At 41.1% G+C, this 25763-nt stretch overlaps 1 protein-coding gene across 1 annotated transcript in view; it reads right to left on the bottom strand.

Moving 5' to 3' along the window:
* LOC149233535 (Zinc finger, C3HC4 type (RING finger) family protein) overlaps positions 1-25763 on the bottom strand; it is a 357687-nt gene that overhangs the window by 98595 nt on the left and 233329 nt on the right. The gene's annotated exons all lie outside the window — the stretch shown is intronic.

A 25763-nucleotide genomic window follows, 5' to 3' on the forward strand; every position in this document is an offset into this window, starting at 1 on the left:
AATTGACTCTATGACATTCAATCATAACAATCAGTTGGCTGACATGCAAGCGAATCATAAAGAAGAGATAAATTTCATGCAACATTGCTTGATGGACATAGAGGAAAAGAATGATAAGGTAATAAAACACATGCAAGAAAACCATGCCATGCAAATCAGCGCTATAAGGGATGAATGCTCTAGTCAGATGGATGCCATTAGAATACAAGTTCAAAAGATTCAACAATGGTCAGATGATAAGAAAAACCAGGAGCCTTCTCATTTGCCGCAACAAGTTCCATCTTACTATGAGGAGGTCATTAAGTGGATAATTGAAGGTGATCCAGATAAGCTTAAAAACGATAAAAATCAGATGCAAGACACAAAAAGACTTAGCATGCATAACTTACACACTTCATCTGATAGTTTCGAAACAGAAAGTTTCAGGTCATCAATAATTCATCCTGCCAGAAAGAAGAAGCGCAAGAGGAAGAAGATTAGACGAAGATTTGATGCATCAGACGGCCGTGAGCAGCTTGATTTTCGGATAGGAAGGAGTCCTACCATATGCAAAATTGGACATGGCACATCCGACAAGCAGCCGACAGATTTGCCTGAAAGCAGGCAAATGCTCAGTATGCACTATATTGAAAACATCTGATGCCGTAGGGCATCCTTTGTATCGTATTTCTAACCCTACTCCTTGTTTTTTCCGCATCTTCGTTTCTGTTTTAGATAGTTAATAAATGAAGAGCTTTTTTATTGTGCTTAACGTATATGCTGATTTTTGGATGGACGCTACTTATTTTTGTGTTGTATGGATGCAGATTCTGGATTCTCACATTCCTGCGAGCAGCAACGTGTCCCCAAGTAGAGCCAGATGTTGACCCCTACTGGTCAACTACCCATGCAGTGCACCCTGTCTTTTCTTGACAAAAAGAAGCAGCACCTGATCAGCATGTCCGTGCCATCCTGCCATCATCAGCAGCTTGATCTTTTTGATTGTAAACCCAGTCTGCATGTATTAATTGTAAATAATCTTAGCAGACATGAGTCATGTATGTAATTTGCCTAGGTGGACCTAACTTTCTGATGATAATCTACGTCCCGGAAGGTTTTTTGTCTCACCGATCCACGGATCGGCAGAGTTTTCCTTCAAACCTGACCCCAAAGCCGGGATTGATTTTGTCATTAGAACTTTAGGAGAATCCTAGCGTGTTGATCTGCTAGATTATCGTTGTGTCGCAGAGCTGGGTGTTTTGTGAGGGTCTGTATTAAGTGGGTTCACCCCTTTGAGATGTAAATTGTAAAAATCATGATGAAATGTGTCTTGAGGGTTGAAAATGTTGTAAATCCCCTCATGAGTCCTAGGTCCTAGGTCCTAGGTGATGTTCCCAACGGCTTAGTTTGATGATCCATCTTAAAATGAATTAAAAATTAAAAAAAAAAAAAAATGAATAAAAATAATAAAATAATAAAAAATTAAAAAAATGAAGCAAAAAACCCTAACTAATAAAATAATAATATTTTAAGTTAATAAATCGACGGATGAGATCAAGAGATGTCTTGATCCTCATCAACGGTCGAGATCATTTCTACATGGATCACTCGAACTAGCCGTTAGGATCATTTCCTTTATATAGGGTCTTAGGGGGTCATTTCAATGGATCTGATCTGTGAGTCTGTACTGAAAAGCTCTCTTGTAAATCTGATTTTCTGATTAATAAAAAGACTTTGGGGTTCAAACTGGCTGGTGTTACTCTCCGGAATTGCTGTGAGATCTTTAATTTTCTGCATATTTCAGTTTTCACCCATTTATCATAGCTTGTTTTTAGAGTAGTGTGAGCACAGGTATCTTGTTCACCTGCTAGGGTTTGAGGGCTGCTAGGGTTTCTGAAATAATGGAAGGTATCTCCATTATTTCCTGAGATCTAGCAGCTTTCTCTCTCTCTTTGCTAATGGTTGCTTGAGATGTGCAGGAAAACATCTTTTGAAGGAAATTTTGTGGGCATTCGGGGAAGTTCTCTGCTGAACCAGCCAACTCCCGCAAGCATTTTCTGTGCAGAGCCCAGCTGATTGTGCCCTGGGTTAATCTTTTAAGTTTTATTTCGTGTTTTACATTGAGAGATTTTCCTTTCTGTTCACAGTGAAGTTCAAAATTTCTGATATTCTGAAAGTATTTCTGCTCTTATTTGCTGAATCTGGCTATTTCAGGGGCCAAAAATCTGTAAATTTATTAGCTGTCTTAGGGTTTAAATTTTTCTGTTCTAGGATTTTTGCAGATTTGATTAGGGTTTTGTCGTTTTTTTTTGCAGGACTGCCATTAAGGGTAACACGCCGGCAACAGAGAAAAAAAAAAAGGGCATTCAACAGTGGCAGTTTTTCCGCGTGAATACCGTCTACTGCCATCTCCATTGTTGCAGCTTTCAAAACGCAATACTGTGCACCAAACCGAAATTTTTTTGCTGCTTTCACACTCAGAAAACGCCCAAGAAAATCGTGTTTTGTTGAGCCAATTTTTGTTGCTTTCATCAGTGGTGATTTTGGTCGCTGGAGGCTTCAAAGCGGTGGCAAATAGATACATAGGCTCAACACATGAAAGCATCACTTCCTCAGCGTGAAAATCCGTCCACGATTTGTAGTTACGGGCCAGAAACAAACTGGGCCATCGACTGTGTCTTTTGGGAGATTTCTCTATCGATTATGCTTTTGTGATAACAACCATCGGACCAGTAAATTCACGCGTTTGGCATGAGGCGGCATCGAGAAGTATTTCTATTTTTTGTCTCATCGTGAATACAACTGCGCTGTTGGGTCGAGCTGCAGTCTCCGTTGCGTTTTTTCTGTCTTCTCCGCCGTCTTTCATTGTCCGCATACTGCACCACCGGAACGGGTAAATAGATTCGCCTGGTCGAGGGTTTATTTTTCCACATCACACCAACAGGGGCAATCCACGATTCATAGCAGAGGAAGCGTGCTCAATCCCGGACGAGTAGAGCCTTCAGCGTGAGCATCAACCAAAATTTTTTCGATATACAATTTCTTCCACGCAGAGGGTAAGCTTTAAATCGAAAAAAATTTACTGCATTCATACCTCCCGTAGTTTCGAAAGCTTTTTGACTTGGTTATTTTTTATATATCGTTGAAATGCAATACGCATGGGTAAATACATTATGTTTTAGACTTTCATTTAGCTGTATTTTAAACGTCTAGGGTTTCACTTTTTTTTTTTCTTTCCCTTTTTTTTATTTATTTAGCTTTCGTTATTTAATCTTTTTAGGATTGTAAAGATTTTGTCTAGAATTAATTTGGTTTTAGAATAATCTTAGATTAAATTTTAGATTTAGGCTTTGTTAGATTTTAATTATTTAGATTTTTTTTTATTTAATGTTATAGTTTCAAATTTTGTTATAAAAAAAAAAATAAAAAAAATAAAAAAAATATGTTTTTGTTAGATTTTTTAATTTTTGTTTAGTTTAGTTTTAAAATTAGATTAGTTTTAAAATTTTAAATTTTTTTTTTTAGATTTATTTTTTAATTTTCATAACATTGAAAAATAAAAAATTGAAAAAAAAAATATAAAAATATTGTGGAAAATTTTAGATCAAGTTATTTTCGCGAATTGTCATATCTTTTCTGAGATCTAAATTTTCAAGCCGAGATGCGAAATTGATATCTGGTTGATGGTTTATGATTCTCGTGGTGATTTAAAGTATTCATCTTTTTCAAAAAATTTAGCTGCTGGATATCGTTTTTTTGTCATTTTGAGAGCATTGCGTCTTAGCTGATGATAGATGATTGCTGTTCATGGTCCATGTGTCTTTATCATTTAAAAAGTAATCATTTAAGCATTGACTCCACAAAGCACTGGTCTATTAAATCTCTAAATCCATCTAGTGCTTATCATATCGTGTATCGTGTCTCCCACCCAACTGTTTGGCAGTTGGTCTTCACTATCTCACAGGGACTACCCCCCTTAGCCGCGGGAGACAGGCTTAAACGGAGGGATCGGGGATCAGAGTGACAGCCCCCGATCTGAGCGTTGTCGTGTCAATCTGTGCGACAACACCTCCCATATGGCGTTGCCTGGCACTGTGTTAGATGAAGGAGCATCGGTTAGTCTTATGCCCGTTACTACTTGGCAGGCTTTGGGTTCCCCATCACTTGTACCTGTCGCACCGAATCTCACCGCTTTTGACGGAGGAACGAGTCAACCATTAGGGATCCTTCCGCAGTTCCCTATTACTTTGGGAGGTAAGACTGTCTATATAGACGTCTCGGTTACCCAAGGTTCGTTAGACTTCAGTCTTCTCCTTGGTCGGGACTACGTGTATGCCATGGGAGCCCTTGTTTCTTCACTTTTCCGTGTGGTTTGCTTTCCACACGATGGAAGAATAGTGACAATAGACCAATTATCGTTCGTTCGTCCACAAGCCCCTCCGGCACAATTGTCCTTCCCTCTTGGTTCTCATCCACCAGTTGTATCTGTCTCACCCCAGATCAACTACGTGGCCACCTCTCCCGTGCCTATATCCAGCAATGCCGCCGTCGTGCATAGTGTCCTAGGGGCATTGGGTCCTGACTTCCGAGACATTGACCTCCCACCGGGAGCACCACTCTTGGAAGCCCCGACTTCCTGTTCATTATGATGAAGTTCGGTCGGAGCATAGTTCACTTTCCTATGTCAAGCTCCCTAAAAAATGAAATTAGGTCGGAGCATAGTTCACTTTCCTATGTCAAGCTCCTTAAAAAATGAAATTGGGTCTGGTCGGAGCATAGTTCACTTTCCTATGTCAAGCTCCCTAAAAAATGAAATTGGGTCTGGTCGGAGCATAGTTCCTGATCTTGTGTCAAGCTCGTTAAAAAATGAAACGAGGGTTATGAGGATAGTTCTTTTACTGTGTCAACCTCATTAAAAAATGAAACAACTCCCTTTCCAAATCGAGTCTTTTGATTAAGATCTCGTAAAATACAAGTCGAGTCTTTCCTAGATCTCGAGAGTGAACCTTCATTCCATCCACTTTGTTGAATGCAATGAAGCTGGGGGGGCATGTACCTCGATTTGCGTTATTATGCTGGGGGCATGCGAACTTATAACAAGCATAGTTTTTCGTTTCAAGCTTGTGTAAACATGAAACCGAATCCAAGCAAAGTTCTCCATGGTTCAAGCTTGTGTAAAAATGAACCCATACCTGATTTACATCTCGTGATTGCCTTTTATCTGCTAATTTCTGTTAGATGAACCTTGGTTGTTTCATTCCATTGCTACCATCTCTTTCGCCGATCATATGCTCTCACTTGGTTGTTTATCCTTTCCTGAGGAACCGCAGCGATGAGTGGTTTTATTAGCCAGCCTCTTAACCATTACATGTTTTGAGCAGTTCCACCATTGCCGGAACCAATTTCTACCCTTTATACCACTCGTTCCTCTAGGACGAGTCACCTTTAAGCTCTTTTCTGACTCGTAAAATGTGAAAAGATTGCCGAGTATTTTTCCCTTTTTGACTCGTTAAAGAGAATAAAAATGGAGGTCTGCTTTCAGCTCTTTTCCGACCGTTTAAAGATGAAAAGGCCGAGTTCCCTCTTGACTCGTTAAAAGGAATGAGAGGCGGTCGCCTTTAAAGCTCTTTTTTCGACCGTTTAAACTAAAAAAGATTGTCGGGTTTTTGTCGTTTCGAACTCGTTATTGGCTCCAAAACGACGTGCTTCTGACCGCTTTTTTACTTTTTCGGGTCGAAGTCACTACTTACGAAAAGTACTCCTCGATCATACTGATCGGGCGGTTCTTTCGAGCATTGTTTTATACTTTTTCAGGCTCGAGAGACACAACTTTACGAAAAAGGACCCCCCTGGAGTTTTCTTTTCTGTTGTCTTTTCAGACTCTCTAAACAAGAAAAGACGTCGAGTTCTTCCTTTGTCAGACTCGTTAAAACTCAATGACATCGGGCACCGTCGAAATGACACTTTTCAAGCATATGCTATCCCCGTCAAGCTTGTCATCCAAAAATAATCGGGGTACCTGCCAGAAATGGTGGGGAAAATGGAACTGTAATAATAGTCGTGTCGGCAGTATGTCGCTCTTGAACATGGAACTCCTCTGCTTTCGTGTCTGGGTGGGACCATCTCATCCTGTTTTTCACTGGCCTCCATGGGTTTGGGTTATCCTATTTGACCTCTCATTTGCTCATTGCCTTGTCACCATGACCTCTCCTCATTTGATGTCAAATACTGCCAAGTCCACCGTTGTGCCGCCGATATGTTCAAGAGAAGTTGACCTCTGCGAAGTTACAATCTATCCCTGACACCTCACATACTTCTGATTCATCACAACAATCTACCTCTGTCTCGTGTCGATGATGTGGGAAACATTATGGCCCACCTTCGATTAAGGTCACTTCCTGTCGACTTCAACTCATTATCCAGGAAGGCGATCTAGAGACTCCCTTCAGGTGCCTTAGAGCCTGCATGCCTCAATGGCAGGTTCTTCGTGTTCGACGAGAGGTTTTCATCATTGGCCTCCGATCGAATGATTCTGCGGGTGTTCGACACCAGCTCATTGATTCACACGCCGCGGATTGTACCTATAGTACCTTGAGGACCATTGTCATTATTGGTGGTACCTCTCGCGTCTGTTAACAGTTTTCACCATTGGCTGGTAATCAGACGATGTCCTTGTATGTTCGACTTCGGCTCATGTATTCACATGCTTGGACTTGTACTTTGTTCGGGTCGGGACGGAGCGCAAGACCCTGGATCTCTGTCTGTTATGGTCCAGGTTGCGATTTTGTGGATGATCATTACATGACTCATTGATGGATGGCTGCGCCCATACCTGAGTCTTCATGGATGGCTGCGACCATACCTTATCACTATCATGGTCTCTTTAGCTGGGTGGCTGCGTCCATTCCACAGACCTTTCGCATGTCTTTCGGATGGCTGCGCCCATGCCTAGACTGCATGTACTTGATTATCAGAGATGTTCGGTCCTTCCTGGTGGTGTTCCAGTTCGGCGAGTTTTGTAAAGCATTTCACCCCTCCCACTCTCTCGGTCTTCATGCTTTAGGGGGCATCTGTTACACAGTAATTTGTCACTGTCTCTCTGTCTGTCACCCCACTGTGTCAAGAATTCACAAAGATCAAGTCCATGCCCTCTGAACTGGCCAAAAACCCACTTTTTCCAAAGTTTTCCTCATCAACGCGTCTGTTTCTAAAATACCCGCGCTGACTGGCGCTTCATAACAAACCACGTGCGCTGCCAGCGCGGAAGCACACGGCTTTTCCGCGTTGATCGAATTTCATGACCAACGCTACCTACATTTGTATCAACCCGCGCTGATCACCGCTTGACCGTTATTGCCTTGCGATGTCAGCGCGCCAGACCAGTTATGCACCCGCGCTGATCCAGTTTGGGCGAATTTGTTCCAACAGCCAGCCTTCCAGATAACTACAGGCTTGGTTGTTAGTCTTGTGAATGTCGCCTCCCTTCTATGGCATGTCTGTTCGACCCTTTGCAACCACTTCCCTTGGAGATAAGCTCATCCTTCCACCATTCAAGGAGACTCCTTCTCCTATATAAACCTCTACCATTACCATGAGCAGCTAGTTGGATATAGTTTGGAATAGCTTGCATTGTGTGGAGCTTATAGTGCTCAGTTTGCTGCTACTATAGGTAGTTGGTGTGACAAGTGTGGAAGTGATTGATAGCTTAGGGAAGGTTGTGTTGAGTTGCTTGTGTGAGAGAGAGAGTTTCTTGTCTTGGGAGAACCATTTCCAAAGGTGAATACTGGAGAAGCTTGTTGACTGGCCCCTCCTGAGAAGGATATCGACGTCAAAACACTTGGTTGTACTCTTCTCTGTTGTGATTAATAATAGATGACTACTATTATTGTTACATTCTCATTTGTCTATGCAATGTTTAATGTGAATTACATCTTTTCTGACTGATGTATAGTTGCTTTTATTAGATTTCACGCTTGTGTTTGTCTTCTCTTCGTGTGTGCAGGTGTCTATTCGCGGAGATCGCGGAGGATCGTGACCCGCCAGAGCGAAGGAGCGAAGGTGGCATCTCTTCATCAGACAACAGTTTTGGACTCCAAGTAGGGGTTCGTTTCCTATCTTTTAATCACAACTAGGAACTTGCGTAGTAGCATTGACTGATTGTTGCTAGACCCATTCTGGGCTAGTAGGGATTGCCTCTATCCGTAGAGGGGATTTGCCTCTCCAACAGAGCCTGCGCGCTACGCATCAGGACCTGCGCGCTACGCGTTGGGCAAGCGCTACGCGTCGGGGCGGTCAGCGCAGTGGGAAAAAGACACGGGCGCTACGCGTTGGGCGCGCGCTACGCGTCAGGACCCGCGCGCTACGCGTTGGGGTTTAACACACAAAAAATTTGCCTACAAGCTTCAAAAGACCCCAAATTTCTTCAAGGTTGCAAGTAGGCCTCTGATCATCAAAGTATTTTGCTTGATAAAGACAAATGAGCATGGGAAATGTGTTTTAATGCCATCAATTTGAAATAAGAAGTTCATGTGTATTTGCTTAAAAATGTCAAAGTGCAAGTAAAGCTAGGGTTTTGTTTTGCTGCTCTCAAGGTCATCCCTTTCACTCCCATTTTTTTTTCCTACATCCCAACCACCTCCCTTATCATTTTTACCTAATCTCCCTACCAAAAATATCAAAGGCCCAAAACCCTACCCCTATCCCTAAAATTTAATAACATAACCCTAAACCCTACTTCTCATAAAACCCTTGCAAATTATAATTGTATGATGTTGTATATGTCATGATTCCTTCCCTTAATTCCCTTTTTCATATATTTTCCCTAATTCCCCTTAAAAGTCTCCCTTCCCTAACATCTCCCTTGTGTTATTTGTCCCCTTGAAGCAGCATTTCAGCAGTGAAAACAACAGGTCATTTGAGCAGAAGCAGCAGTACATTTCAGCCATTTTGCTCTTGAAACCATGTCAGAAACCGAAACCGACTATGAGCAAAGTGATGACCGTGAGTCAACACCAGAGGTTGAGGTACAAAGGAGGCCTCACAGGGGTGGTAAACGTGGTCACCATGTGAGAGAGGAGCCCACCTTTTTGACCTATTTGCAGGCTTGTCCACTTGCAGTCACATGTTTCCGCCATCAATCATGTTATGAATTTTGCGAGAGGATTTCTCAAATTCAGCACCATAGGGAATTGGTCCGCTTGTTTGTTTTGCATTTGCATGACAGGCATGTAAATCTTGCAGGGGTGGATTTTATATTGTCACCTGAGATTGTTGCTCAAGCAACAGGAATACCCAATGTTGGAGAAGAGTGGAACAAGCGCAAACTATTGGACAGATTTCAGTATGAGCCCTACATTAAACCTGTGTACATGAGGTACATGACTGGTGTATTTCCTTTCAGATTTTTGAGGGATGAGTATGCTCCCTTGATGAGGCTCATCATTCGCTATTTCACCTGTGAGGGCAGATTTTCACGTTTGTATTCGTACCATATCCGCTTGTTGATGCATTTCACACGGGTACGGATGATGAACATACCATTTTTCATGTGCCGGAATATTGAGAGGATGGTGCCCTTGGTGCAGAGAAAGAGCCCAGCACAGCAACACCGAAGCATCTTTCATTATGGTTTGAACAAGCTTGTGGTCATGCATCAGTTGGCTCAACAGGGTATCCCATGGGAGGATTTTATCTCTCGAGATTTTTTCACAGCGCCAGCATCACCACCCCCTGAGGTTGTTCATGAGGAGGGAGGACCTTCACAGCAACATGATATCCCCGAGGCCAGACATGTCAGCTCCCCTCCATTGGTCACATATCAGAAAGGCCACAGGGCCTTATTTGCATCAGCTCGACGAGTATTTTCTCCACATCAGGTGGAAGGGGTCTCGCCTTCTTCATCAGCACCGCGAGTGTTATCTCCACACCAGGTGGAAGGGGCCTCGTTTTCGACAGCAACACAGGTACAGGAGAGAGGCAAGCAGCCCAAAATTGATGAGGGGCCATCAGGTGATCCAGGCATAGATGTTGTTGACCTCGATATCAGTTCTCCTAGCCTAGAGCCAAAGGAGATCATCCAGCAACTAAGGGTTGAAAATGACTCGTTGCAGCAAAGGTTGGAAATGGCAAATTGGACAATCACCTAATTAGAGCAGCGCAACAAGCAACTAGAAGATGAACACACTCTTGATGAGTTGCGGAGGATCCATGAAGACCGCAACTTGGCTCGTAAGAGACCCGGTGATTTAGTACCCGTTGAGCGAGAGGCTATGCTTCTCCGGGTCAATGCTCATTTGGAGAGGCTGCTGGCCAAGGCCAACAAAGATAAGGACCTGCTCCGGAACATGAAGAACCACTATTGGGCCCGAATGCACGTATGCAAGGCGAGAATGAAGGTGCTCCAAGGACGGTTGGCCAAAGCACTCAAACGAAGAAAAAGGCCCGATCCCCTCCACATCTTGGCTGAGGCTTCCTTGAAGGAGCATGATGCTTAATGACTCAACTCCAGCACAAATTTCAGAAAATTTTGAGTATTTTTGGTCACTTGTGAATTTTTTGGGCTAAAAACAGGTTTTCTTCACCAACGCGTAGCGCGCCGCGCGCGACCCTTTAGATGGGCAACTCCATTTCAGGAAAACTCAGCATTTTTGGATTTGTCATGCAAAAATACACCTGCTCAGCAATTACCAAGAGATTTCATCAAGTTTTGAGCCTCCAGAAGGTCAAAAAACAAGCAAAAAATGACTTTCTGCCACTTTTTTGACACACAGGAAGCAGTCTTGGGAGATTGCAATTTTGGAGGGGCAAATGACCACCAAATTCAGAAATTCCACTTGGGTTGGAAAGTAGACATCCAGACCTTTCCAACAAGCCCACTTTTGCCTCATTTGGACACCTGGAAGTGCCTCAAAAGTTGCTCCAAAGGCGCGCTACGCGTTGGGCAATTTTCACAGAAATGCACCTACAGCTCAGCAAAACACAGTTTTGACTAGGTTTGACTTTTTGGAGTGGATTTTGATCCTCCTTGATGTAAATGATGTAATTTTATGATACTTTGACACTTATTTATCTCTTCTAGAAGATTCATTCATGAAATAGGCAAAAATTTAATCAATGAATTGGTTTCCTAGCTTATAGAGGCAAGTTGTTTTAACTGCCTAGTTTTTAGTACTCAGTTTAGAATTGGTTGAAACGGCTCCTAAGATAGTGAGCTCGACCCCTAGATGCAAGGAAAGATGTTAGATTGCCTATATTATGTACTTTTTTGGTCATTTTCATGGTTGGACTCTTGAGGGAGAAAGCTTCTATTGTATTACTCATTGTATCTCTGCAATTTTGGCAAAGGAAGAAAGACCAGGGTTTTGGAGTCCTTTTTGGGATTCATGTGGTTACATGTATTGATGGTGTGTTTCTCTTTGTACTTGTAAGTTTGTTATGTGAATCATCTTCTTACTTTTCCTTCTGCAAATTAGGCAAATGAAGTGTTAAAGTAGAATTCATGATTGCCATGCTCTGCTTTTAAGTTTGCTTAATATTTATGTTTTCATCTGTCTAAAGAGAACTCTTGAAGGTTTCTTGCTCTCTTTAGCTCTTCACCGGTCATTCCTATCCATTCACTTAATTCAAAGGCATCAGTACAGTCTCCTACCTTGTCCCAAAGAACCCCCTACAAAAACTGTGTCTAATCCCCGCACCCAAAATTGTCTTTCCCGATTTTCCACCAAAATCCTAAAAAATCTCAAATCAAACCTTTTATCAGTTTACTAGCCTAAAATCAGTGTTCTTTATTGGTTATCTCCGCCCTTTGAAGATCTTTGCCAAGATATATCGGAGAGAGCCCTCTCATGCCCCGTAGGGCTAGCTACGAGGCTAAGTGGTTTGATGTTGCCTTGGAGTTTGCCTTTCTCAGCCTGAGGTGAAATTTCAAGCGCTAACAGGGTTAAAATGAAAAGATGTTGATTTGGGGTAGCATTAGATTTGCTCTAGCCACGAAAAATGGTGGAGAGGCTAAGGCGTATGAGATCTCCAATACCCAGAAAGGGTTTGGGTAGATTCTAAACAGTTTGGGAGATGTTAAAATAATTAATATTTTTAATGGAGTCCCTAAGTCTAAACTTAGGGAAAATAAAATATTAATGTGAATTAATATAAAACTGTGTTAGAATGGTCCAAAAGGCATGGATCAAGCTAGATCTAATCTTAGCCATTGATTAGGGACTTAATCTCGACCGTTGATTTGTCAACGAGAAAAGTATAAGAAGAGGCTTGAGGGTCACTTGAAGAACACACCAAGAAATCAAGATTTCGACTTTCTGAAGCTGGGTTCACTGAGAAAGTTGAGAGAGTGATCAGAGTTGCAGCTGAGGGGCAGTGAATATAGAAGGAGAGAGGCAAAGATAGCATCGAGAGGATCAGGGCAGTAGCCGGAGAGAGGGACGCAGAAGTAGCCAAGGGTTCACGCAAAGCCATCCAGGGCTCACGCAAAGCCAACCAGTAGTTGCGCAGTGCCTCAAAGGGCCAGCATGGGTGATGCAGAGGGCCAGAGGGCTGACGCAATGCCTCCAGAGGCTGAAGCGAGCCAAGCCAAAGTGACGGTGGGTTAACACTGGGCCAGAGAGAGGCTAACGCAGTCCCTAGAGGTTGACGTTGGGGTTTCATGGGGCAGATTAGAGCTATGAAGTTGTCGAAGTGTTTATCTAGGGTTTCAGCTAGAATATCTGCTTCCGAGTAGAGAGGTATTACTGCTGATATTTTTCTTTGTTGGGTGAGCCGGATTTGGCACCCAGATTGTATTCTGAAGCTGCTTAATAAATCAGACCCTCAGATAGCTGCACCGGTTTTCCCGCATTGGGTTTTTCCGGGGACATTAGTCCAAAAATAACGGTGTCACTTGTGTGCTTCTTTCTATTTCCTTTAGTTGATGATCTGTAATGTGTTGAACATGTACTTGTATTTATTTCCAGTATTTACATGGTAAATAACTTGTTGATCAACAGAACAAGTAGGTAGGAATAAATCAATAAAGTGCATAAGGGTTTCTAACGTGTCAAACTCAGAAATTCCAACATGGTATCAGAGGGTGGTTGCAGATCACAGGAGAACTAAGGACATCACCCGAACAGAGCAGCAACAGCAGAAAAATAGTTGTCTCGAGTGACAGAAGTTGTTCCTAGCAGAGTAGCAGCAAGGAAGGGGTGACGCAGTGCCTACATCATCAAGATTGAGCCAGGAAGAGGTAGTGCAGAGGTTGAGGGAGGCAAAGGCAGGCTCACGCAGAGGCCAAGAGGGCTGACGCAGTTGGCTGAGGAGGCTGATTTGCTGGTGTCGGGATTGCGCAGAGCCTAGGAGCTCTAACCTTCAATTTGCTGGGGTTTAGGAGGTTGTGGGTAAGTTGCAGAGTGGAGCTGGTGGGGTACTGTAGTCAAAACAGTACCTAACAGGGCAAGGCCAAGGTAGGGGGAGTTGTTGCCAAGGCGGATTTCTAGCCAAGGAATCCAGATCAGTGTTGCAGTTGCGCAGACGATTGGAGAAGGGCATCTCGACATCGGTAGAAGGATTTCCAGGAGGGAAATGTAGGCTCAGAAGGAGTGACACCAAGAACTTCCAGCAAGGAAGTAGAGGAGCAGCGAAATGGTGGTAATACACAGAGTAAGGGACCAGGACAGACTAGACGGAGCCTCAAACTTCGTAGTCTGGAAGGTCAGAATCTTATCTGTACTACACAAGAATTGTGTCATGCACTTTGCCTTGAGGACGATAGCTATCCCAATTGATCTGGCTGATAATGACAAGTACGAGGATGCAATGGCGAGGGCTAAGAGTATCATCCTTGACGGGGTCAAGGATCATATAGTACCACATATTGCTGAGAAGAACACAACACAGGAGACGTGGGAGGCCTTGACCAAGTTGTATCAGCATACTTCCGTGCAGAGGAAGATGCTACTAGAAAATCAATTGTGATCATAACAGATGAAGAAGGGAGAACAGATCGATCCATTCCTCGATCGATTGAAAGAGATCTGGGATCAACTGACTTCCATAGGGGCAATGCCAGATCCAGAATTAATGGTGAGAACAGCCTTGAACGCAGTCTCAAAAGACTGGGAGGTGTTTGTCTAGAGTATACTGGACAGGGCGACCCTTCCAAATTGAGAGGAAATGTGGGTTGCTCTTTGCCAAGAAGAGATCAGAAGGCTGAGCAAGGAGGGAAGCGGCGGCAAGGGGATCAAAATCAAGGAGGAGGAGGAGGATGTTTCCCTAGCATCTGAGGGAAAGTTGGAGAAACAAGGACCTCTCCAAGGTCAAATCCTTTCACTGTGGGGAGTTGGGTCATTATGTTACCTAGCGTCCAAGGAAGAGCAGGGGAGAGGCTTCGGAGACCAAGGCAGCGCCGGCAAGGGCAGCGAAGGAAGTGCGGAGATATCGAGTTGTAGTCAGGCGGACTACAGGCGATGAGGGGCAAGATCCTCAAGGTACCCAGCCTCTTGGATTAGACCTTGCTACGGGAGCCCCGAAGAGGAGTAGCACACTGGCAAATGTCGGTACAGACGGTTGCGAATGAGGCGGCAGAGAGAGCTACAGTGCAAGATTCCCAGGACAGCACGAGGCTAGCAGGCTGCAACAGTGCGAGAGGCACGAGAGTGTTGCACCAATGCAGGATGGCACAGAGAGGTGTGCAACGGTGCGAGATGCATGGAGTTGTTGCAGCAACGCAGAAGTCAGAGATGGAGCACTTGTCAGTGACAGAGGGAGCTTCAACATCAAGAGTGTTTCTAGCCTGACAGAGATGTCAGAGTTGGGAGATCAATTACTTACTTCTCAGTAACTGAGTTGCGGTGCAGCAATTAGCAGTGGTAGTGCTATGGGAAGCACGATGCAACATGATAAGACGTGTTGCAATGCAGATGCAACAGTGGCAGTGGCAGAGCCATGGACAGCAGCACAGATGCAGAGGGAGTTGCAGTACGGATGTAGCAGTGGCAGTGGTAGGGCCATGGGTAGTAGTACAGGATGCAGCAATGCAGAGGATGTTAGGCAGCAGGCCTAGCATCAGCACAGGGACCGATCCCGGATGATCAGGGTGATACTCAGTGAGGAGTATTGCTAGAGCACAATCCTCGCTAAGAGGGAGTGTTGATTTGGGGTAGCATCATATGTGCTCTAGCCACGAAAATTGGTGGAGAGGCTAAGGCACATGAGAACTCCAATAACTAGAAAGGGTTTGGGCAGATTCTAAACAGTTTGGGAGATATTAAAATAATTAATATTTTCAATGGAGTCCCAAAGTCTAAACTTAGGGAAAATAAAATATTAATGTGAATTAATATAAAATTGTGTTAAAATGGTCCAAAAGGCATGGATCAAGCCAGATCTAATCTTAGTCGTTGATTAGGGACTTAATCTAGGTCGTTGATTTGTCAACGAGAAAAGTAAAAGAGGAGGCTTGAGGGTCACTTGGAGAACACACCAGAGATCAAGATTTCGACTTTTTGGGGTTGGGTTTGCTAAGAAAGTTGAGAGAGTGATCAGAGTTGCAACTGAGGGACAGCGAATACAGAAGCAGAGAAGCAAAGATAGCACCGGGAGGATCATCGCAATAGCCGAAGAGACGGATGCAAAAGCAGCCAAGGGTTCACGCAGACCCAGCCAAGGCTCATGTAGAGGCAGCCAGGAGCTGCGCAGTGCCTCAGATGGCCAAAGCGCTGACACACTGCCTCCAAAGGCTGACGCAAACCAAGCCAAAGTGAAGTTGAGCTAACGTTGGGCCAGAGAGAGGATGACGTAGTCCCTAGATGTTGACGTTGGGGTTTCATGGGGCAGATTGGAGCTACAAAGCTATCAGAGTGTTTATCCAGGGTTTCAACCAGAATATCTGCTTCCAAGTAGAGAGGTATTGCTGCCGAGATTTTTCTTTGTTGGGTGAGCCGGATTTGGCACCCAGATTGTATTCTGAAACTGCTTAATAAATCAAACCCTCGAATAGTTGCACCAGTTTTCCCACATTGGGTTTTTCCGAGGACATTAGTCCAAAAATAACAGTGTCACTTGTGTGCTTGTTTCTATTTCCTTCAGTTGATGATCTGTAATGTGTTGAGCATGTACTTGTATTTATTTACAGTATTTACATGGTAAATAACTTGTTAATCAACAGAACAAGTAAGTAGTAATAAATCAATAAAGTGCATGAAGGGTTTCTAACATGTCAGACTTAGAAATTCCAACAAAAGAATCCATTGCCAGCACTAGTTCTTCAAACTCGCAAAAGGAAACTCTAAATGAAAAGAGGAGAATAGAACTAGTTCACATAAGGGTGATCTCAAAACATAACAATATTGATACATTGTTTGATAGCGGTTCTCAAGCCAAACTTATCTCTGAAAACATTGTCAAGAGTTTAAATCTGGAAACTGTTCCACATCATAAACCGTATCCACTTGGATGGGTATGTGACAATGCACAATTACAGGTTACTAGAAAGTGTAAACTGAGATTCACTATTACTGCAAATTTCATAGATGAAGTGGAGCTTGATGTTGTGTCGTTAGATATTTGTGCCATGGTTCTGGGCAGCCCATACATTTATGAAAGAAAAGTTATCTTCCATTGACATGAAAATAAATATCATTTATTCAAAAATGGATTAGAATATATTATGAGAGCTCACAGCAAGAAAACAAATCTTTCACTTGTTAATGCAAGGCAGATGATAAGACTAGTGAATTCGAGCAAGAATTTTGTGCTTCTCATGATCAAACCCAAAAATGATGTTGATAAAGAAGTTTTTAAAGGTTGTGATTCGAATTTGAAATCTGAATTAGTTGACGTAGTTAACCAATATGATGAAATGTTTCAGGAACCAAAGGGATTACCTCCCAAGAGAGGAATCCAACACAAGATATAGTTGCATCAAAATTGTCCTCTTCCTAACATTGGCATGTACAGGATGTTAGTGATGGAAAACACAGAAATTAAGACACAACTCCAAGATTTGTTGAATAAAGGGATCATCAGACCATCTTCCACGCCTTGTGGTTCACCAATTTTCTTGGTGCCAAAGAAGGATGGAACATGGCACATGTGTGTGGACTTTCGTGCATTGAACAAAATTACGGTCACTGTTACCCACTACCACGAATAGATGATTTACTGGATTAATTGAAAGATGCAAAATATTTTACTAAGCTGGACTTAAGAATTGGCTACCATCAAATTAGAATAGCTGAAGGAGACATTTGGAAGACAAAGTTCAAAACAAAACAGGGTTTGTTTGAATGGCTAGTTATGTCGTTTGGTTTATGTAATGCTCTTGCTACATTCATGCGTGTGATGAATGATGTGGTGAGGCCATTTCTTGATGAGTTTGTCATAGTCTACTTAGATGACATCTTAATTTTCAGTAAATCATGTGATGAACATGTCATGCATGTAAGAAAAGTACTTGATGTCTTGAAAAAAGAACAGTTGTATCTTAAGATGTCAAAGTGCGAGTTTGGAAAGACTTCTTTAGTTTACTAGGGTCATATTATTGGAGGAGGTGAGTTGAAGATAGATGCCTCCAAGGTTGATGTGATTGTGAATTGGCAAAGGCCCAAGACAATTACAGAGGTAAGAAGTTTTCTGGGAGCAGCCCAATATTGGAGGAAATTTATTGCTAATTTTTTTCTTATAGCAGCTCCTTTCCATGGGGAGGCAAACAACAAAAGGCCTTTGATGCGTTGAAGGAAAAGATCAGTAAAGCTCTAGTACTTGCACTTCCAGAATTGAGACAGTCATTTGAGATTCAGACAGATGCTCGTGACTACGCTATGGGTGCAGTCCTCATGCAACATGGTAAACCTATCTGTTTTCATTCGGAAACTTTTAATGGTGCGGTGATTAACTATCCAACATATGACAAGGAATTGTATGCATTGGTGCAAAGTGTGAAAAAATGGAAACACTACTTGATGGGTAAGGAAACAATCATTCACACTGATCATCAGCCATTGCACTTACAATCTCAATCAAAATTGCAGCAGTCACGGTACTTCCGATCGATGGGTTTCCTTCAGCAATTCCACTTGGTAATCAGGAATAAAAATGATATCTACAATAAAGTTGTTGATATGCTTGATAGGCCAATTGTTAGTGCAGCTACTTTACTCAAGCATAATTCTGTTTTACATGAAAGTTATATTGAACAATATGCGTTAGATAATGACTTTCAAGATGTTTATGCAAGCTTGAGTCAATGTAACCAAGTAGAGGAATTGGATTATCCTTTGCATGATAACATGTACCATCTTGGCAAGCTTTGTATTCCACAGAGAGAAAGAGTTAACACCATAAGAGAGGCACATACTTCTCTTACTGCTAGTCATTTCAGTGTAAGTAAGACGGTGACACATCTACAAAGGTATTGTTATTGGCCTCGTATGCTTGAAAGTGTGTCTCGTTTAATTAAGGGATGTTCATTATGTGCAATCAAGAAGCCTAGCAATAGGAAGTTAGGATTGTACACACCACTTTCGGTTCCTTCACAACCGTGGGAGAGTGTTTCTATGGATTTTGTAGGAGGTCTTCCATTGTCGAAAAGAGGTCATGATTATTTGTATGTAGTTGTGGATAGGTTTAGCAAAACGTGTATTTTGATGCCATGTAAAAAGCAAGTTACAGCTAACCAAACTGCTCAGTTTTTCTTTCAGAATGTTTGGGTGCATTATGGATTGCCCACATCCATTGTTAGTGATCGAGATTCTCACTTTGTGGGGAATTTTTGGTCAAACTTGTGGGGATTCATGGACACCAAACTAAAAAAGAGTACAACGTTTCATCCACACACTGATGGTTAAAAAAAGTGGTGAACATAACAGTGATACATCTTCTTCGTGGCTATTGTAGCAAGCATCGTAAATTGTGGGATGAACAGTTGCACTATATTCAGCATGCTTACAATCGAGCCAAGCACGCTTCCACTCAAACTTTGCCCCATTTGAGGCATGCATGGATACTTGCCTAAATCTCCTTTGGATTTTATTTTTGGCAAAGATGTTGCTATTGAAGGTCATAGCGACATTGATAAAGCAAGAAAGTTCATTGAACAAATACAATTAGTACACCAAAAGGTTCAAGAACAGCTTGAGAAAAGCCAAGGCAAGTACAAAACAAGGCACGACAAGCATCATCAGATCACAAGTTCCAAGTTGGTGATGAAGTTTGGCTTCATATTAACAAAGAGAGGTCCCAATGGGAAGGTAAAAAGCTCAAACCAATTAGATATGGTCCATTCAAAATTTTGGAAAAGATTTTTAATAATGCTTTCAGGTTGGATTTGCCCTCATCTATGCAAATTTATGTTCTTGTTAATGTTGAGAATTTAAGGTTGTTAATGTTGATAATTTAAGGTTGTATGAGCCTCGTTTGATTGAAGATCAAGGAGAGAATGTTCAAATTCCATATATTGAAGACTTTTCTCCAAAATTCCTTGATGTGCTTCAGCGGACACCATACTTGACAAAAAAACAAGGACATCAAAAAGGGGAAGAATTGATTATCTTCGACTAGGACTCAAAGGTACAATTCCTTCAAAAGCCAAATGGATAGAGGTTGGAAAAGTGAGGTAAGTGTACCTTCACCTGCTGAACAATTGAAAGTGATCATTTTGGGGTCCAAAAGGCTTCCAGTGGGGAGGAGTGATCAGGTGCTCAAAACTATGGTCAAAAATCAAAGTGTCAGAATCTTCATAAACTTAGCTTCAAATCAAAGAGCTCGTCATTTTGATTCCAATGGTGCGAACTGCACTCAAATCCGAGCTCGTATACAAAAGTTAAGCAAGTCAAAGTTCAAGTTTGACTTACATGCCAAGATTGGATGATGTGGCAAGGTCCTTTAGCGAATGAGGAGGCACCAAGTGGCAAGCTGCCATTGGCCCCCGCATGTTGCAAATCCCAATCGCAGGTAGGTTGCCGTTAGAAATCAGCCCCCAAGCAAAAAAGGGTGCGATGTGATAAGGCAGGCAGGAAGGATTTCAAGAAACAGCTAGAGGTGCGATGCGATGGATCACAATCGCTAATCAGCGAAGGGTCGGTGTTACAGAATCGGCCCCCGGCAGGTACCGAGTTGCGATGTGATATCGCAATCACAAATCGCAACGATGCAAAGTTCCGCATATACAAAACCCCAATTATCTGCGAATTGCGAAATGCGATAAGTACCCGGATGCGATATGTTTATCGGTTACAGTAAATACTCCTGTCAGGTCCGCCACATCGCAGTCAAACATCACTCGCCATGTTCACAAGACCATAAGCCCGTAGAACTCTGCCGATTGCGATTTGCGATAAGATAGTCAGTGTCAACAAATTATGGCCCACCACGCGGTGAAATTTTCGCCTAGTTAGTGGATTTTCGAAGCTAATTTGTAGGATCATGTCGGGTTTGGAGCAATTTGTGGAACGAATAGTGGGAAAACAAGGGGAAGTCATAACTTCTTCAGTTTTCCACCAAATTTGATGCAAAAAGAGGCTAGATGGCCATTTTTGAGCATTCTAGACTCATTGAAGCAAGTTTCAGAAGCATTTGAGCATTGTAAACACAACTTTTTACACTTTTGAGAATAATAGAGAGGCCCAAGCCATTGGAAGCTAGACCAAGGAGACGTAGCCCAAGAGGGGTGAACTCCTTTATCATGTGCTTGTTGTAATATGTTTTTGATGATGTTCTATACATGTTTATGTTGTTGTTCAGTTTCTTGTTTATGTTAAATTGCTCATAAAATTAACATAAAAACTCTTCATTTTACTTGCAAAAATTAATGAATCCTTGAGCACAATGAAAGCATTTTGTTTATAATCTGAGAAAGATCTTAGCACTACAAACTAATATTCTAAATCAAATCAGCGTCACTCACAGGTGGTGGATAACATGTCCCGTTGTTGCCATTTGGTCTAGTAGTTGTCCCTTAGGTACCCCTCTTAGGACCCTTGCTAGATTATGTGTCAACATAGTCTAAAGCATCTTTTTCCAAGGATAGGACAAATAGCTTCATCTTCACATCGTCATAGTTGTTGCTATTGCACCATTAGCTACCACAGAGGTTAAAATTCCTAATGTGAGTTTTAGCACTTACTGCATTGTTTCCCTTAAATGAAGGAAACTTCTCCAAGGCTTTGTTAGGTATAGCATGCGGATAACCATTAACATTAGTAAAATCAATAGGAGCATAAAGATCATCCATTTCTACTTGACAATTATTTAATTCAAAAAGTAAATGGATATCAGAAATCAATTCATCTCTAAGATTTCTAAGGTGTTTACACGAAAAAGTTTGTTTGATCTCCTTCGATAAACCTTTTCAGGTTCAGGAATGAGATTAATCAAACCACTTGAATTTCTCCTTGTAGAATACCTTATAGAATATTTAAACAATGGAGTCGCCGGATGAATATGAATCAATCTCTAATAAAATGAAACATGCATAAAACAAAGCGAAATAAAGGAAAACAAATGTCGTATTCCAATTTTAAAAATATTTATCCACAGCAACGACGCCAAAAAAATTTGCCACCTAATCTACACATTAAGTTACGTGGAAGAAATCTTTAATACACTGGATTTGGCCTTGGGGCCAAGTCTCGAATCGAGTTGTTGTCATTCAATATCAACAACTCCATCTAAGCTAACTCCTAGTGAAGCCAAGGGGGGTAGACCCTAGTAAAATAAGCTAAGGCTAAGTAAGCTAATAGAAATGTCAAACAAATTATTCTAGGAGTTTTAATTACCAAAAGCATGAGATTAACAACATGTAACTTACAAGCATATAAATAAACAATTCATAAGCAAATAATATGAAATGACAATAAACATTAGTCCCAGATAAGTAAATGCTTGCTTGAAAAGTAAATCTGGACAAAAATAGTCATGGCCCAAAATATGTTGTTTCGAAAGGTTTTGACTTTTGCTCTTGGTTAATTTTATTAAGTTTTCACTTGGATTATTGGTGAGTGCAATGGAATTCAAAAGGTTCACTTTAATGTGTATTTCCTCTTTCACCTTTATCCTTCAAATCAATGTCAAAAGGTTTGCTGAACTTTAACTTTGAGGTTCAAATTTTGGCGGACCTTAATAAAATGTTTGAGGTCTGGTGAACCTCATTGAACCTCATAGCCATTGACCAAGTCCATAGATCAAAAATCATAACTTCACGTCAGAACTCAAGCTTGTAATTTATCCTTGCAGTTTCCATGTCCATGATAGCATTTTTTATGTTTATTGATGTTGATTTCTTACTATTTTATCCTATAATTCATTATACATATATATATAAACGAACCTAATGGAGAACCTCATCTGAACCTCATCAAAAAATTCGAACTCAAACTGAACCTGATCATTGCCGAACCTGAACTCGAACCTTAACCATGTGACATTGCTTCAAATGAGATCGAGAAGGTTGCTTGGAGATCCAACGAGAAGAATCTTAGCTTCAAGGCATTCCCCTTATTTCAAAAGTCAACAATCCTTTCCCAAACTCATGATAAATGGCTCAAAAGGTTTTCCCTATTAAATACTCAACTGCCATGAGTCCTCTTTGAATCATGCTAAAGATTGAGCTTTCACTAGTGATGGTCGAGAGAATAACAAGACCCAATGGGAAAGATACAATTTTTTTAGGTGGAAAAGAATCTAATCTAAAACAAAAATGAAACTTAATCCACTAATAAAATAAATCTAATATAAAATGTTTCGTGGGGCATGGGTTGATTTTAATCCAAATAAGACACACCACGAAAATTGAGACCAAACACAAAATACCCCCTTCTGGGTAGGGAGAATGGGATGCCTAGGTGACTCCCCTAACTCTCTCAAGGTTACAATGGTTGTTATGATGCTAGGTATCCCTTATGAATAAAGGGTAATAATGGTTATAAATATTCTTTTACAACGAGGACAGTTATGGTTCTTTCGGGTTCCTTGGATGGTTCAAACTAGTGAAAATTCAGGAACACTTCCCCTTATATGTTTGTGAGCCTGCAAAAAATCAACAAACAAATACTTGTGAAAGTTGCCCCAAAACACTGTGGGAACACCTGCAATGTTAGCAGAAATATACGGAAAATTCCAAGGGAAATTTATTGAGGAAAATAAGCAAATTCTACTTTAAAAGAACTAAAGAAAAGCCAAGATAAATTGACCTTTCCTAGCTACTTATTGTTGCTTCCAGGGCAACAGTAAATTAGCACTTAATTTGCAGGATATGACAATGAAATTTCATAAAGATAAATAAGGAATTTTGTGAAATTTTTCTACAACTTGTAAGCAAGAAGAAAGGAAAGAAATTGAGTGGAATATTTAGGCAAATGGGAACTATTGTTGGTGCTTAGTGGGAATGCGGCTCCTTATGTGTTGAAGGACAATGGATACTCTATCCAAAGAGGACCCAAACCTTCAATCTTGAGATACCTACGATTTCTTAAAGACTTGCCAACAAAATAGTTAAAATAGGTGCACTTTTACATATGAAACTTGGAAAACATGGCAATCAAAATAGAAGAACATGTAATCTTTAATTCCAAACATAAAACCATAAGATAAACAAATAACCAAATTTGTTTATCTACTCCTATGGGCAGTAATACCCCTTTCGAGGCCTATTATACCAGGAAATTCAAAGACAATACATTATAAAAAATATTAACTCACATAAAAATCAAGCCATCAAACAAGACAAATGCCCCATGGTAGCCTCCAAAGACTTTCTTTTATTCCAATACAAAATGATAAAACAATGAACAGCGGTAGTCTATTCCCTATTCTTTTCAACTCCCTCAACAATGAAAGAGAGCTGCAATTATAGATGTGAGGAGGGGCGACCCCCCTGGGATTTGCGCTAGCTTGGGAAAGGGTTGCCACATGTATGAGATGGAGCTGCCATGTGTGGAGTGGCAGCTGTCACAACTTGCTCATAAGACCACCTAACACTCACTCCAAGGCGCCACATGTGTAGGGGAAGGTGAATCCCTCGTTCGGAATTGTGTCCCACTTCTTGGGAATCTCTTCCAATACCAAGTGTATAATGAACTCCACTCAAGTGCTTCATCAACTTCTCTCAAGTGGTTGAGAGCACTAGTTTGACTGGAGACAAAGAAAAAAATGTTTCTTCTCTTTTTCCTCACATTTCTGAGTAAAATTGTTTTTTCATAAAGAAAAATTCAAAATTTTCACTGAAAAGGGGGTACTAAGGTAATATGGGTACTCTAAGCATGAAAAACGAGTACCTACATGCCATATGAAACCTCATAGTACCGCTTTTTTATTTGTTACATCAAATTTATTTAAAATTCTATTTTGCAGGAAATTTTTAATTATTAAAAAAAATCCTGTAAAAATCTAAGGCAATTCTATAAGACTCAATTCTAAGGCAATGTCTAGCATGGTAATATACATTTACCCTAGACTTAAATAACACCTTTAGGGCCTAGTTATTGAGATCCACTCCAACTTTGGAAGATAGGAGCGAAAAAACTCAATTGATTATGAATAGCTAAAAAGCAAAAATAATTAATTAAATAAATAAACACTCTAGACCAACTTCCTTAATAACCAATTCCCAAGGGGCTAAGCCTTTTAGATAAGTTCATGATGCTAGTAACAATTTTTATAATCCCTCCATGGAGTACAGAACTTGCATAGAGAAAGAAGAGAGAAGAAGGAGCAAAATTGCCTTGCAGGACTTCTGGATTTGAAGCTTTGACAAGTGCCTTGTCCAACTTTGATGGTTCTCTTCTTTCTCTGTTAGGTACATCTGGCAGGTAACAAGTTCCATTAGTTTCCATTCTCTATCATCCCCTATGCTTAAGCTGTTGTATCCTTCAGTTGTTCACACTACATACCAGGTTGACTACCTTGGGTCTTCCCTCTTTGATTTGGGGCTTAGAGATTGCATCTCATGGTGGTTTGGAGCATCCATCTTCTCACACTTTTCCCCTAAAGGGAACACTTAAATATAAACGTGTGAGGTAGGAGGCTTCCTTCTACCAAAGGCACATGCGCATCATATATTTTCATAATTGCATTTACTGTAAATTTGGTTCTTTGCTTTGTTTCTTAGTTTTCTTTTTAGAATATATAGGCGGAGATCGAGAAACCTCATATTATTTTGAAGAAGGATATTATGAACTCCAGTATGTCAAGCAGTCCTAACACTCTTCAACTTTTATGATTACTGTTTGCTCTATTTCTCTTTCAAAAGTCCAAGAGCATTACCTAGTTTAGAACCAATCTAGTTAAGGGTTCTTATCCACCCGGGAAGTCAATTCATTCTCTCCCTCACATACATTGATTGCTTGCACGCCAAGAGGAAAGCGAGAATAAGAATGAAATTTTGTTGTTTACTGTTTGTTGTTTGCATTTAGGTTACAAGAGAAACTTAAAGGTTCATTTCTGTTATCACATTTTTAATTTTTAGCTTCCCTTAGTCTAATAATTAATTATGCTAGATACATCATCAAAGCAAAATGGATTAATAAGCTTAGTTTATGTTCAGCATTTTTATTTGTTTCATACCATTTTTTAAAGTCTCTTCATTGTTGTTATGCACCTCATAACTACGATAAAATCATACTCCAAATGGTGATAGCGTCATTAACAAAGTTAAGCCCTAATATCCTTGGTGAAATCATGCGAAGGAAGGTTTTAAAAAAATTGCATAATAATGCCACAAGCAGCTAACATTTTCAAAAATTTTACAAAGCAATAAGCACAACAAACAGATAGGCCTTATCCCCTTCATACGACACTTGACA

The sequence above is a fragment of the Pinus tabuliformis genome, chromosome J (assembly GCF_031772625.1).
Source record: "Pinus tabuliformis cultivar Carrire ecotype Pingquan chromosome J, CPIR1, whole genome shotgun sequence".
Classification (NCBI taxonomy): domain Eukaryota; kingdom Viridiplantae; phylum Streptophyta; class Pinopsida; order Pinales; family Pinaceae; genus Pinus; species Pinus tabuliformis.